The sequence below is a fragment of the Culex quinquefasciatus genome, chromosome 2 (genome assembly GCF_015732765.1).
Source record: "Culex quinquefasciatus strain JHB chromosome 2, VPISU_Cqui_1.0_pri_paternal, whole genome shotgun sequence".
NCBI lineage: Eukaryota > Metazoa > Arthropoda > Insecta > Diptera > Culicidae > Culex > Culex quinquefasciatus.
In genome coordinates this window covers 209,571,359-209,586,790 of record NC_051862.1, presented here as the reverse complement: position 1 = coordinate 209,586,790, position 15,432 = coordinate 209,571,359, and the positions used below count along the sequence as shown (strand labels likewise).

The 15,432-nt window shown below is 34.8% G+C and overlaps 1 protein-coding gene across 1 annotated transcript in view; it reads right to left on the bottom strand.

Annotated features, from left to right (window-relative positions):
* Window positions 1–15,432, bottom strand: part of LOC119766616 (potassium voltage-gated channel protein Shaw-like) — a 174,846-nt gene that overhangs the window by 93,471 nt on the left and 65,943 nt on the right. The window contains exon 2 of the mRNA XM_038251566.1: window positions 2,277–2,339. The gene's annotated coding sequence lies outside the window, so the exon portion shown is untranslated. The remainder of the gene's footprint in view (window positions 1–2,276; window positions 2,340–15,432) is intronic.

The following is a 15,432-nucleotide window of genomic DNA, read 5'->3' as shown; positions in this document are numbered from 1 at the left end:
CAATAGCATGCCAAAAGTAGTTTTTCTGTCGACCTTACTATTTTTAGAACCTTCATTTGGACATTATCTTGCTTTTTCGCTAGTAAAAGTAGTACTTTTTGAACAAAAAACTTCATTCCAAGACTATTTTGTCCAGAGCTGCAAAACACTGCCTCCAAATGGCCTGTTCCATAATTGTGGGATGTTATTGTGCCTCCCACTATTGTGGAACACCTGAATTTAACTGATATTTCACAAAAAAAAGTTATCAAATCATGTATAAAACATCACTAAGGTTGAGTTTGATTATTTTCAGTGTGAGAAGCCATTATTTGGTAATAAATATGTACTCCTGGAGAGATCCAAAGTTTGTTTACATTCGTAAGAAAAAAGTGTTCGGAATTTGTGGATTTCAAGGGTCAAAGTAATTCTTCAAAAGCTTCATATATAAGTTAAAATTAGCAGATGTTCGATACAGCATTCGAAACATCGCAAGAAAAGCTTTCAAATGAAGGTAAAAGCGAATCATTAAGTTCAATTATCGATTTGCTATGATTTTTTGAACATTGGCCGATCTGGAAACCGTTCCGAATATGTGGGATGACTGTAAGTAGTGTCACGACGGAATTGCAAAAAAAAATTAGGCTATATTTATTTTCAAAATTTGAATGGAAAAGGAGTTTTAAAATGTTTTATTCAACTGTACATGCATTTTGCAATCATTTTGCTTATGAATAATTTCCATGTCTTGACAATTTTTTTTTTCGATAAGTAACTTTTTGGCAACTTCACTTTGAAATACCACAAAAGATCAAAATTTGTATAAACGATTCTAAACATTATTAAAATGAAACACGGGAAAATGCATTAAAAATGGTTTATAGCTGAAAAATATCCTCTTTAAAAAAATTTAGTTTTTGGAAAAATGTGTGTTGCCTCCTGATTTTTTAGATGATTTTGAAATAGCAATAATTATGTGTGTGTGTGTGTGGTCCAATCCAATACCCACTAACCGGTAGCGATATTATGGGAAAGTATAATTTGTATCAGACTTTGTATATGCCGAATGCTGATACAACTTATCTCAGTCCCGGGTATTAGGTGGTGATAGCCCTCGCGCTGCTTCCAGCGACCCGTTTCAGAATGACAGAGCTCCTTGCGGTCCAATTCCGAGGTCGCTGGGCATTGTTCGGCCCCGACTAAACATAGAAGCAAGCGTCTGAAGGAAACTCGATCTATATTTAGACTTCCAATCCCATCAGGCAAATCAGGGACCAGCACGTATTTAATATGAGAAGATGGCATGTTTCAACACTACGGATCAACTCACTACTGGAGTGTAAACCTTCTGATGGCCGTCTGTTTAGCGTCCCAGACCACCAATCCAAAGGTGTGAGTTCGAATCCCACCTGATTCATTTTCGTTTTTGTTCATATTCAAAGTTCAAATTCCTGATTCCAAATTTCAAAGGTACCGACCGGGATTTGATCCCTGAACCTTCTGCTTGTGAGGCAGAAGCCGTAACCATTAAGCCACGGAGCCGGTTATTTTTGAAATAGCAATTATTATGTACACATAAAATATGATTTTTGATATCTGACTCAGATAATCTGAGATAAGAAATGTAAAATCTAGTTATTTTCTTAGTATTTTCTTTTCCATAAAATTTTAAACCACACCACCCTTATCCATCACTCATAGTCACTTGCAATGTTTTTCCACCCAGAACACTAGAACCAACAACAACTTCTCTCCACTATCGTTCTAGTAGTTGCGCTGCCGCTCTTCTTCACTTTACCGGTGTCGGTGAGTACAAAAAATTGCAATCAAATTTACGTCACTCTTCATGCAATTTTCCCTCGTGATCCACAACACGGCCCCACTCATCTAAACTCGCGCGCACACTTTACAGTGGTGTGTGACACGGCGTGGAAAAGCGGTGAACACTGCGCACCACGTGTGAATGAAAATTCTTTAACGATGTCGGTTTTTCCACCGGCTTTGCGCGCAAATCCACCTGGATGAAGAGTCTCTTCCTTTCACACACGTGGTATAGAACTCAGGTACGACGAACAGACGATGTTCGCGCAGGTTGCAACAAGGTTTATGATTTATGCTTTATTTATTTATGCATTCATTTTGTTGAGTGCATTTTCTCTGCAATGCATTTTTATCGTCGTGTGCAGGAAGGTGCTCTTGTGTGTGTGTGTGTGCGACTCTGACTTTTCTCGACGGTGAGAATGGATGTTGATTTGCCAACGCTTGGTGGCACAAGTGGTGTTGTAGCGAAAATTTACATTCAATTCAATCACGAGTGGTACGTTTTTCCGGGTGGCATCTCGGCGAGATGGTGATGAGTTCTGGAATATGAAGAGAGAGGAAAATGTAAATTGTGAGAAGTATGTCAATCGGTTATGAATAATTTGTATTCATTTCTGAAAATTGAAAGTTTAGTGAATTAGAGTACCTTCCACTATCATGTATGTAAGAATGTTAATTTATTGAATAAAAATCTAGGTTATGAAATTCCCACTGAAAATGTTAAATTGAAATCCAATTGCCATTACAAAAAATAGTCCTTTTCTGTTCACCTGATTCTTCCCCCACTCCTCACGTACCAATTCCATGGAAACCACCACAGAGCTCGTTCATCACATCCTCAAAGAATGGTCGGTTGGCATCCAATTTCCGCAATCAAAGCCTCAGAGCTCTTGACTGATGGACGGGGAACGGAACGTTCTGATCGGATTAATTTCAACATCGGAATCTGTTCGCGTCCACTGATTTGGCCGCATCCTCCCCCAGTTGATGGTGACATGTCCAACGAGGGGCTGCCATAGAAACGTGATTCCCATTGAAAACAAAAAATCCAACCCCGAGAAATTTGAGTCTGAGTCTGGAATTACTTCTGGCAGGGGGGGGGGCAGGGTAGAAAACGGCTACATAAGCAATTCTAATAAATGTAATGACCAACGAAAGAACAAGGAATCTCGGGGCGGAAGGCAAAATCCGTGGAATTGGTCGTTTGTACCGATGTCGTTGACGTCCGGTGGAAATGTCCTTGCGCGGAAAACACGACACGGCGTAATGATTACGGGTTAGAGGTGGAATTAAACTTTAAAGAAGGGAGGAGAAGCTTCAAAGGAAGGATTATCTTGTTGGGATTGCCTTAAAGCTTCAGTTTTTTTTATTTCAATGAAAATGAGACAATGATATTCTATAAAAATCAATTTCAATTTTTAAAAAGGACAACTTCAAACTCATGCGAAGATCCCGTTTCCCTCAAAAGCAGCTCACCTTGATCATATTTCCACTTTTTTCACGCACAAGGATGGATGTGTGTCAACCATCTACCATCAATATTCCCAAAGGTGGGGACCAAAAGCACTGCGAGCTTTCACCTTATTTTATGAAGCTATGAGACCCATTTTCGTCTTCCCTCCCGTCGTGAATTCAAGCGAAACTTTTAACACCATCCCTGAAGAATCTACATTTAAGGTGGAAGTCGTAAATTTTGAACCAATTTAATTTTAGGTAAATCTAATTTAAAATAAACTGAAGTACTCAGAAATGTTATCGAAAACATCAAACTCAACCTTAAATTTCCACTTTTCCGCCAAAATCACGTCACCTTTCATGCTTCTCCATATGAATATGAAAATGGCTTCCTGGCATCCAAGTTTTGAGCGTACAACGAACTCCAAGGAGGAAGGAAGCAGCAGTAGTAGTTCAATCATGCGGAAAAAGGCAGCACACATCCATCACAGACACACGAAGGAAGATGGAAAAGCGCGCGAACTTTTGTGTCATTTTCACAGTAGCAGAACAGCAGCCAAGGGAAAACATTCTTCTGAAGCGATGAAACGAAACGGTTATTGTATGCAGTGTGCGAATTCCTTGGGTGCAGTGAAATTTGTAAAATTGATTTTTTTAGTGAGTGGTTGAAAAGTTAAAGGTGAAAAATAACATAACTCTTTTTTCCTCGCCAATTCAGACAGCAGTTGATCCGACCCCTCTTCGATTTGCGTGAAACTTTTGTCCCTGATCACGAATCCGAGGTTCATTTTTTGATATCTCATGACGGAGGGGCGGTACGACCCCTTCCATTTTTGACCATGCGAAAAAAGAGGTGTTTTCAATAATTTGCAGATATTTGATGTCAAAAGGACTCTTATGTAAAATTTGGCGCTCGATTTAGTGGCGTACTCAAAATTCCGGAAAAAAACGTATTATTCATCGAAAAAAACACTAAAAAAGTTATAAAATTTTTTGCCATTTTCCGTTACTAAATTGTAAACAATTTTGGAACATGCCATTTTAAAGTAACATTAGTGTACTTTTTAAATGTACATTAAGGGGTTACATACATGTAAATCGGCAAAAATGTCAAAGGTTGGTTTGAGCACAAACTTAACCTTTTTGCCTTCCTCACCTCACTGAGGCAAGGCTATAAAATCACTCGAAAAATGAACTTCTTAAATACGACTCCTAGATATACCTTCACGTATACCTATCGACTCAGAATCAAATGTTGAACAAATGTCTGTGGGGATGTGTGTAGACATGATTTTTTTCCACACGATTATCTCAAAACTGGCTGTACCGATTTTGGCCGGATCCGCCTTATTCTGTTCGTTTTGGGGTCCCCTAAGACCCTATTAAATTTTATTCTGTTTAGTGAAGTACTTTTAAAGTTATGCCAAGAAAAAGTTTTTTTGTAGCTACAAAAAGGGTGATTTTTGCATAACCTCAAAGGCCGGGTCTTTTTACTTTTTTGACTTTTTGACCACGCGGGGGATTGGCAGCCACACCCCCTTGCATGCGTATCGCCCGGTTGCCACACCGTTTAAGCAGTGTCTGCGTCTCTTCTGGAAAAAAATCTGTATTAATTATGTTGCTGCATCATTTTGTCTCGACAAAGATTTACATGAACCTTTTACTGAAACATATAACTCATGAGACTTTTCACCTTTATTTTGAAGAGTTGGTAAAAAAAAGAATTGAAAATTGCTGTCCAAGTAAAATCAATAATTAAAAAAAAACAAATGAAAAAAAATAAAAAAAAAACTCTTGAATTAATTTGTAAATACCACCTAAAATACAACATGAATGCGAGGAAGGCACCAACCACATTAAGGTGGATTAAGTAACGTTTTTAAATCTGTTTTCAGGACAATAAAATATACATTTTCAACTTTCACCAAAATAAATTTGAAGACATTTGGTTATATCACTGCCTAGATACAGCGATATGAATTTAGCATTTTCAAAAAACGGGTGCCTCAACACTGCCTACACCAGGGATGCTCAAAGTTTTTGGATGCCGGGCCAAAATTGAAGCTCAAATGAGCTTGCGGGCCATATGTATAAAGTTTGTTATTTTTAAAAAGAAATTACGTTATATAAATTTAAAGACTAAAAAACACATGAATTACTTGAAGTTTTTCCTAATGTTTTGTTATACTTCAACATTTTCGTTATTTTAATATAATAGAAAACGGAAAATCACAATTTTCCATCAGTTTTATTAATATTATTGTTTTCGATGCTTGAAAAAAAGTTTTTCGTTGAGTGTACTTGTGGTTCCGTTGAAATTTCAAGTTTGTTCTATATTTTTAAATTGTGACATAAAATCAAAAAAAATGTTACGGCATGATTTAATCTTTAAAGTGAGTGTAACAAATGATTTTTTTCATTTTTCAGCAGTTATGCCGATGCAAAAATTAAAAAAAAACTCTGGCCATGGTCGAGAGGAGGCAAAAAAATCAAAAGAAATATAAAAAAATTAAATTACAAGCCAAAATATTCAACATTTCACTGAAAAAATTGTTGGAAAATCTCAGAAAAACACATTTTGATTTGCCATCATTATTTTCAAAATATGATTGGACGAAAACATTTTTTAGTGAAAAAACACTTTTTCTTGTTCATTAAAAGTTCACAAATATACAAATTATTTTTGAATATACCCGAGCATGCTGAAAATGATTCTAAGCGTAGAGGAATGCATTTCAAATGGATTTCAGATGATTGCACTTAAATATCAAAAGCATTGAAAAATATTTGCAACCGCCTTAGTTCTCCGATTTCAGAATTTTGTATGTCTGAATTAGATGTTAATCAATCAGATTCATTATCCAACTTCAATGTTTGATGAACATTTTGACAATATTTACTAGTTCCACTCATATTGAAACGTGTGAAAATGTTTCAATTAGAATGATTTTTGACCAAAATATTTGTATCTTAGAATAAGGATTAATCATATGTTTTATATTCATGAAACTTTCAGGAGTGATTAAAAATCATCTTTTAAGTTGATTTAATAAATTTTCCGATATACTAAATTTTGTGATTTTCTACATATATCAAATCAAAATCAAATTATTCACTCTACAGCATTGCCTTGGCGTTCTCGATTGCGAGATTCCTACTCGAAACTAGGTGTTCGAAGGCTTGATTGTTGAGGCAATTGCAAACCTCTTTTTACACCTAAGCTTCCATCCACCCCGGGATTCGAACTGACGACCTTTGGATTGTTAGTCCAACTGCCTACCAGCGACTCCACCGAGACAGGACCCAGGGAGACGACTCTTAACACCTGGACTGAGCTAACGGTTAGTCCGGGACCAACATTTACTTCCATTCCGACGGAAGGCGTGATCAGACAAATCTCGTCTCGAAAAATGCCACCGGGACCGTCTGGGATCGAACCCAGGCCGACTGGGTGAGAGGCAATCACGCTTACCCCTACACCACGGTCCCTGTTTTTCTACATATATGTAACCCCTTAACCCAGAAGGGCAATTTTTTATTTAGAACAAAAATTTAACTTTTAAAATTTCGTGTTTTTTCCAACTTTTTTGGGTTATTTTTTAGAGTGCATCAATGTTTTACAAAGTTGTAGAGCAGACAATTTCAAACATTTTGATACAAAAAAACACCAGGGGTTTGCTTGCGATTTTACGACTTTTTGTTGAAAAAGTTAGTCGTCGTTGATCATGGCCGTTCATGGTTACCCACGACAGTCACGGACGACAAAAAAAAAAAAGAAACGCAAAAAGCAATTTTTTCAAAAAAAATTTTTTCGTAAAATCGCGATAACTCTAAATGATTATGAGCAAACCTCTTATGTTTATAAAAAATTGTGATTGTCTTTGAGAATATTTTTACACTCTAAAAAATAACCCTGCAGAGTTAGAAAAAACACGAAATGTTAAAATCATTTTTTTCCTTATTGAAAAACGACCCTGCTGAGTTAGAAATGAAGTAGATTCGAAAAGTATATTAAATTTTCCTGAGTGCACCGATTTGGGTCAAATTTGTCCGGAGAGTTCCATGGCAAAAAATTGTGACCTATATTTTTTGTTTGAGGATCAGAGTGGTCCTTGTGTAACATTATCCAAAAAAATATGAATAGGTATCAATAAACAGAATTTGGAGACATTATTATTTGTGAAAAAAGTGGATTTCGATACATTTTTAGAACATAAGACACCATGCGTCTCTAGGAAAATGTAATGGGAACAACTTTCGATGGAGAAGCATGGTACTTTGAGTTAGATTTTAATACCGAAATCTGATATTATTTCAAAAATTCATATATCAGAATCTTGTTAAATGGGTATTCAGTAGCATGGTTGACGGATACATGATGAAGACAACAGCGTGTTTTTTTTTAATTTGGAGCGCATTAATCAGAATTTTCAAGCACTGAGGCCCCAGAAGCTGGCCTGAAAATTTGAGCTCATTTGGCTAACGTTTGGGGGTTCCAGTTTTGACCTGAAGTTAGTATGGAAGTTCAATCAATTTACTATGGGGAATGCTCACTTTTTACATATTCTATCATTTTTTTCTATTCTTGATTCTTAAGTTTCATATAGGTTTGTTTCCAGTCACTTGATTTGCAAAAAACACTATTTTTTCATTTTCTGATATGTTTTAGAGGACATCAAATGCCATCATTTCAGATATTTCTTGAGTGGGCAAAAAATCTTTGACCGAATTATTAATTTTTGAATCAATACTGATTTTTTTCAAAAAATCGAATTACAGGTGGCAAAACATTTCGACTAACATTTCAAAAGGACCAAAAATTCAATATTACACGCTTTTGAAATGTTAGTCTTGATTGAAAAAATAGAAAAATATTGTTTTCGAAAAGATCGGAAAATTTTACGAATATTTCATATTTTAACGTTGTAAATCGGACCATTCGTTGCTGAGATATCAACATTAGAAAATGGTTGCTTGTTTGGGTGAGACTAAGAAAACATCAATTTTCCTGTTTTCAAACCTTTCCATGGCAATATCTCAACAATGAAGGGTCATATTAACAAAGTTCAAAAAAGCAAAATATAGAAAATTTTCTCAGCTTTTCAATATTATTTTTATTGGGTAAACATGAGCACTAATTTAAAAAAAATGAATAGCTGTGACTATTTTCAAGAAAGTTACCTGAAAATGGCTACAACTTGAAAACGGTTCACTTTATTAAAATGTCACTAAAGAACCTTATGATTTAAAATTAGATTTTACATCGAAAAATGAAATTGAAAAATTTTTGCGACCAATATTTCCATTTTTTGAAATAATCAGCAATGATTTAAAAATTCATAACTCGGTCAAAAATGTTTTGCCCGCTCTGGAAATTTCTGAAAATTTAGCATTTGATGTCTCCTGAAACATACAGGAAAATTTATAATATAAAAATAGAATCTTTTTTGCAAATTAAGTTTCTGTGAGAAAAAGTGAAATAAAAAATCACCAAAAAAATTTTAACGTGTAACATTTTTTTTCAGTGTAGTCTTTATCCATGCCTTCAACTTTTTCCAACACACCAAATAGATCTAAAAATTCCTTCAAAAGATACAGATTTTGAATTTTCTTATACCATTTTGTATGGACAGCTGCCAAGTTTGTATGGAAAAAAAACTATAAGGCACCAATAAAGTTTCTGCTGGATTAAAAATTACAAAAGATAAATAACAAATAGGCTAATTTCTACTGTCAAAATGCAGTAATTACTACTGGAATAAAGGTGTACGGAACCGGCTATTTATGACGTCGTTTTCATCATCAGCTCACTTTATTTCCTACTTGTTTACCCCCCAAATTTTCCGACTCAATCTCACCCGAAACGAGCACCACCCTTCAATCTTTTGCAGCCTCCCAAAAACGCCCTTTCGCCCAGTAACATGAAGTCAACAACACCTGATAAGGTAATAACCTTCCGTTGTTTGTTACACACTCTTTTGAGCTTCTTTTCGGCGAACCCGGTGTGTCACATCTCCATCATAACTTGATTACCTGTCCCGGGGTTTGGGGTTTCGTCCTTTCTTCCTTTCGTGCACAAGACTTGTTGAAAGTTCATAAAATTGATGAAAATGTCAATAGGCTTACCCGGAGTTGTTGCTTTTCTATTACGTTTTTTTTTGGTTTTATCAAAGTTGATAATCAGATAAATTTCGATGGAGACGCCTGGTATCCCATAATATTCTTCTCAATATCAACAACGAAAAACTCACAAAAAAATCCAATAATCACATGTCGGACACGCTGTTTACCCAAAGTCCCCGGACAAATTAAATTCAGCCTGCCAGAGTCGACGTCCTTGGAGGAAGGAGATTGATACCCGTTCCGAGGCCGGGCTCCAATTTGTCTTGTTCTGTCCCGGAAAAAGGTGATTTGTCTGGCATGAGCTGCAACGACTCGGTGCGAGTTGCGTGCGAACACAATTTACACCTTTTCTCTGGACCCTGCTCAGATAGAAAAAAAAGAGGAAACGACGACCAGATTGATGACCATCCCGGTGAGGGAGCCCAGCTTTCCAGGAAATGTGAGCGTAATGTGGTTTTTCAGGTTTTACAGTAGGAAAAAATGGTCACACCTTGGAATGCCGGGTCCCTTTGTCTACACGTGCATGAAGTTAAGGGAGGAAGTTTATTTTATGGCACTGTCCTTCCAGTTTTACGACTTTACAGCACATATTTCATATCATTGTCCAGGGGATAACATTTTATGTTGACAGTTTGTGTGGGTTCACATGTTTGTGATGGAGGGTGATTTTGATTAAAAATTGCTCTATTTGAGCGAGGCTCAACTGGTTGGGCGCGTTGATGAAGGGAAATTAATTTGATGTTTATGGAAATTTTTGCGGCAATGTAAAACTAATTAAGGGCAGCTGCGGTTTTTGCTTATTAGATTCCACACGTTTGCACGCGAAAAATCAATATTTCCACAAACCACAAACATCTATGAAACAAAAAATAAATAACGATAAACTGCCCCACCATCTGCAACGTTGACAGACAGTTGCAATTTGCAGCCAATCGTGCAAAAATCACAAGCTTCAATCTGGTTCCAAACGTGCGGTATCCGTTGCGGTTTATCCTGTTGAGCTCTGCTGCCAGCTGGGCGCTGTAACCGCAGAGAATAATTCACGCGACGATGTTACTCCCACTAAAACCTAACCGCCACGTGTCCCTTCTCCGTCCGGGTTTGGGCCACCGACTAGGCGTGGTAATGTTGCGTGCGTGATTTCGATCCATCGATGGTGGGATTTCAGCTGGGAAAAATAACGGATATGGAAGTCTGGTTGGGTAAAATAGCTTATTATGGCCAGTGAATCACGCCGTTTTCAAATATTTTCTCAATGGTTTTTTAAGATTTGTGTTAAAAAAAATACTCCATCTTTTTTTTCATGACCATTTTGTTGAATAAACACTTCTTTATTATTTCCATAGTAAAAGCAATGCAAAATTTCCATTTGTTTTTGTTTAATTTAATTCACATTTTCCAAGGGAATCGATTTTGTCTCAGTCTTCAACTCTGGCTTCTGAAAAGTTATCGATTCCAATTATGATTTGAACTCCAGATTTTTACCGTTTTTGACTTCATAGCCAATACCTAGATTCTTGTAAAGATGCTGAACGAAACGACAATAATTATAACATAACATGTTAGCGGAATAACATTCTTGATCGATTGAAGACCGTTTAGGGCGGAAATGTATAAAACTATTTTTGCAATTCCGTCGTGAAACTACTTACTTTTCCTGTCATTCTTAAACGACGAAATAGCCTACTTTTCTGTACCAAAAATAACAGAATCGAATAGCAACACTTTTCAAAATAAATGCTAAAAAGTTCTACTTTTCAGCACTGAAATGGGTACTGAAAAGTTGAACTTTTCAGCACTTGTTTCGAAAAGTAACACTTTTCAAAAAAAAAAATTGATTTAAACGATTTATTGACAAAAAACATGAAAATTTTACTTAAAATTTCACTCAATGGGTGTTTTTCGGAATTGCAAAAAATGTTGAACCTCGTTGGATAAATGTACGACTCGGGCTGAAAAAAATCCTCTTTTTGTAACTAGTTGCATAACTACTATTTTCAATAATATTTAAACATTCGTATGAAATAAAAGCATGTTGACTTGTATGTATAAAAAAACGATTTCAGGATCAAACAATGATATCGTTAGCTGATATTTAAGGCTAATGGAAAACACTACTCAACTATTTTTAAATTTCTGCAAGGCTGTAACTTTGTTTTCAATTTTCATAGTAAGGCCGTTGCAAATATTCTTCAACGTTTATGTCAACACCCTCCCCCCCCCTTCAAATGAAAATTAATTATTAATGAACAGAAAACCAGTTAAAATGCATTTCTCTGCGTTTATAATCATATTTAGCATATTTGAACTCCTTTGGAAATAGGTTTAATTTTCATGAAATATTAATGTACAGTCCGACGAAAAGTTTTTTTTTTCGTGAAAATCAAAATCCGTGATACCTCGATATTTTGAAAACTAATTATTGGAAAGCAACTAGGCGCGTGTAAAATGCATTTTAAAATACTTTTTTCATCTAAATGTTGAAACCTGGGCTTGTAATTTCAATTTATATATTTTTTTTTTATATTTTTGCCCCCCTCCCCTCCAGCTACGACTTTGGACAAAGTCGAGGGATATAAACTTCTAAAAATATTTGAAACGGCCTGAGTTATTCAGAATTTTTTATGAATGAACATGAATAAACACTTTTTGCAAATAAATGGGCTATGACATAAAAATGATGCAGTGAAAAAACAAGTTTTTATTAACGTAAACAAGTTTGGCAAAACTTACAAAAAGATTATTGAAGTTTTATTAAGACAAAAAAAAAACATCACAAAAAAGTTGCAAGGCGTTACGTCACACATTTCCAATTTGTCAAAGAATTTTGCACAATATTTATAACATCTATTCTATTGTGTTCCATATTAATAATATTATTTTTGAATTTTCGGCAACCACTGTTATAGTTTCATTTCAAATTACTGATAGGAGGTGTAGCTTTTATTTTAAATTTCAGAACTTTTCCAGTATTTATTTCAAAATTTCGACGAATTTAATTTTAAATCTTAAGCCATTTTCATATTTTGTCTTACAGTAAAAAATACTATATTATATTATGGCGAAAATTAAAAAAAGAAAATTAAAAATTAAACGTATTTTTTATTTTTAAATCGGATGTTTCATACTGTTTAATTTGAGTGATATCCAAAAAACTTCTAAATTCCTTTTTCTTTTTCTAAATGCATCAGAACTGTAAACCGGGGAGTACTTTGATAGGTTTGAAAATTTTCCGCAAAATAAAGTGTACAAATTAAGTACGCAAGGAATAGTACGGAATAAAATTTTAAAAGTTTAAAAAGTTATTTATAATAATGAATAAAATGTTGATAGATAAGATTACTTAAATATACTCACAGTGCCTAAAGAAATAAATTTGTTGAAATCGAAAAACGAAATGCATTTTCGTACTTACGTGTTTTTGAAACATGATTCGAAAAAAATCTTCAAATTTAATGGCATTTCCAGCAGATTAAATTAAATATAAAATTTATGCTTTCAAATCAATTGAAATGAATTTTTTTTAAACAAAAATGGTTTAAAACAATTTTAAGTAAAAATCTGACTTTTAAACAATGTTATCAAGTTATATGTATTTTGTTAAAAAACTAAAAAAATAACTCAGTTAACAAAATAAAAACATTGATTTTTCGAAAAAAAAACTATGATAGCAACCAAAGCGATCTTATTTGCCTTTAAAATAAAATTTTAACACTTTAAATTCGATTATAACAAGAAAAACTAGGCTACGACTTTAAAAAGAAGATTTTTTACGCGTCTATTTTTTCAAATACTACTGAATAAAAATTATCAGAAAAAGTGTATGCAATAGTTAATGAAACATGTTTCAAACAATAATATTACTGAGCAATTCTCATTGAGCAATCCGATTGAATTTTTTTTGGTTATTCTATATGCCCAAAGAAGCCATTTTGCATCATTAGTTTGTCCATATAATTTTCCATACAAATTTGGCAGCTATCCATACAAAAACGATGTATGAAAATTCAAAAATTCGTATCTTTTGAAAGAAATTTTTGATCGATTTGGTGTCTTCGGCAAAGTTGTAGGTATGGATATGGACTACACTGAAAAAAATGATACACGGTTAAACCAAATTTTGGTGATTTCTTATTTAACTTTTTGTCACTAAAACTTGATTTGCAAAAAATACTATTTTTATTTTTTTTTACGATACGTTTTAGAGGACATAAAATGCCAACTTTTCAGAAATTTTCAGGTTGTGCAAAAAATCTTTAACCGTGTTATGAATTTTTTAATCAACACATATTTTTTCAAAAAATCGAAATAACGGTCACAAACATTTTTCAACTTCATTTTTCGATGTAAAATTAAATTTGCAATCAAAAAGTAAAAAAAAAGTTTGAGTGAAATTTTGATAAAGTGCACCGTTTTCAAATTAAAGCCATTTTTAAGTAACTTTTTTGAAAACAGTCGCAGTTTTTCATTATTTTAAATTAGTGCACATATTTGCCCACTTTTGAAAAAAAAAAAATTAGAAAGCTGAGAAAATTCTCTACATTTTGCGATTTTGAACTTTGTTGATAAGACCCTTAGTTGCTAAGATATTGCCATGCAAAGGTTTAAAAACATGAAAATTGTTGTTTTCCAAGTATTATCCAAACAGCCCACCATTTTCTAACGTCGTTTTCTCAGCATTTTCCGATGTTTTCGAAAATAATATTTTCAATTTTTTTAAATCAAGACTAACATTTGAAAAGGGTTAAATATTCAATATTACGCACTTTTAAAATCAAATACCAAAAAAATTACATCACTGTTAAATTTTGTGTACCTTTTCTGGGTCATAACTTTTAAAATCCTTTATATTAAATAAAAAATAACTAAATTTTCAAAGATAATGTTTTTTTTTAATAATATGATGACTTTTTGGTTAAGAAAATCAGTCCATGGCTTATATACGCTATAACGGAAACAAAAAAGTAGAGTTTCAACTTAAGAATTTCAACCATTCAAGTATCTTATAATTTTTCTTGTGATGACAAGAAGCCACCTACGCTTTACGGAGATGCTTTTATCACATACAATTTACGACAAATTTCGAATTTTTCGTCAATTTTTGCATCACTCACCCTACTATCAATATCACAGATCGATCCCATCAGCCAGGGAGTGGGATTTGAGGGGAGCTTTGTTGCTGGGAGGCAGGTCGCGCGGATGCTGCGAAGCTTAAACGAGCATGTAATGGGATATGAATAATTCTAGGGGGATGGTGGCAGTGGATTGGATTCCTCGTCTATGGAGTTAAATTTGAAACCAATTGACTGTGATGGCAAACCCCCCGAAATCGATTTTTTTCTTCCTCGGCGCTGATTGAATTTGGCATTTGTAATGAAGAGATTATGAGGGTGTGTGTGTGTGAGAGGAAAATTGATATGGGATTTATTTAGGAACGGTGGTCATTGCAGCATTGTTGAAAGTTATTATAGTATTGAATCAACAGTCAAATTTAAATGAAAACGCTACAGATTTTCCGCGAATCAACCAGAACAACACAGCTGAGTAAAGCTTTCGCGGGAAAGCAAAACCCATCTTCCAGGAAGCCTCACAGGGTCATAATAAAGTGGTTTCGACCAAAGTTGCCGCTGTTCGATGGGGTTGGTTGGTGACCTCGGGGCATTAACGACGATGACGACCCCGAAAACGCTGCTGGTCCACTGGAGCATGTCGAACAACACCGACCGGCCCCGGAGGATCCGACGAGGTCGACGTCAGCACCGCCGACGACGACGCTGTTGCCGGGGACTTTTGAGATGTATATATTTATTTACGGTTGGTTAGTCAGATAATTGAATCTGGCCGGAGCAATATCGTTTACTTTCCGAGAAATTTGCTGTTATTTTTGCTCGAAAATCATTCAGCGATTCACGTCATGAGAAGCTTTTATGGAAAATTGAATTTCTATTGATGAAAAAAACCATTAATGATTAATGATTCAATTCTTTTCCAAGAAATCCACGAGGTTCATCGAACTCGTCGTCGACGAAGGATCCGACCTCTCCGATAAAGATA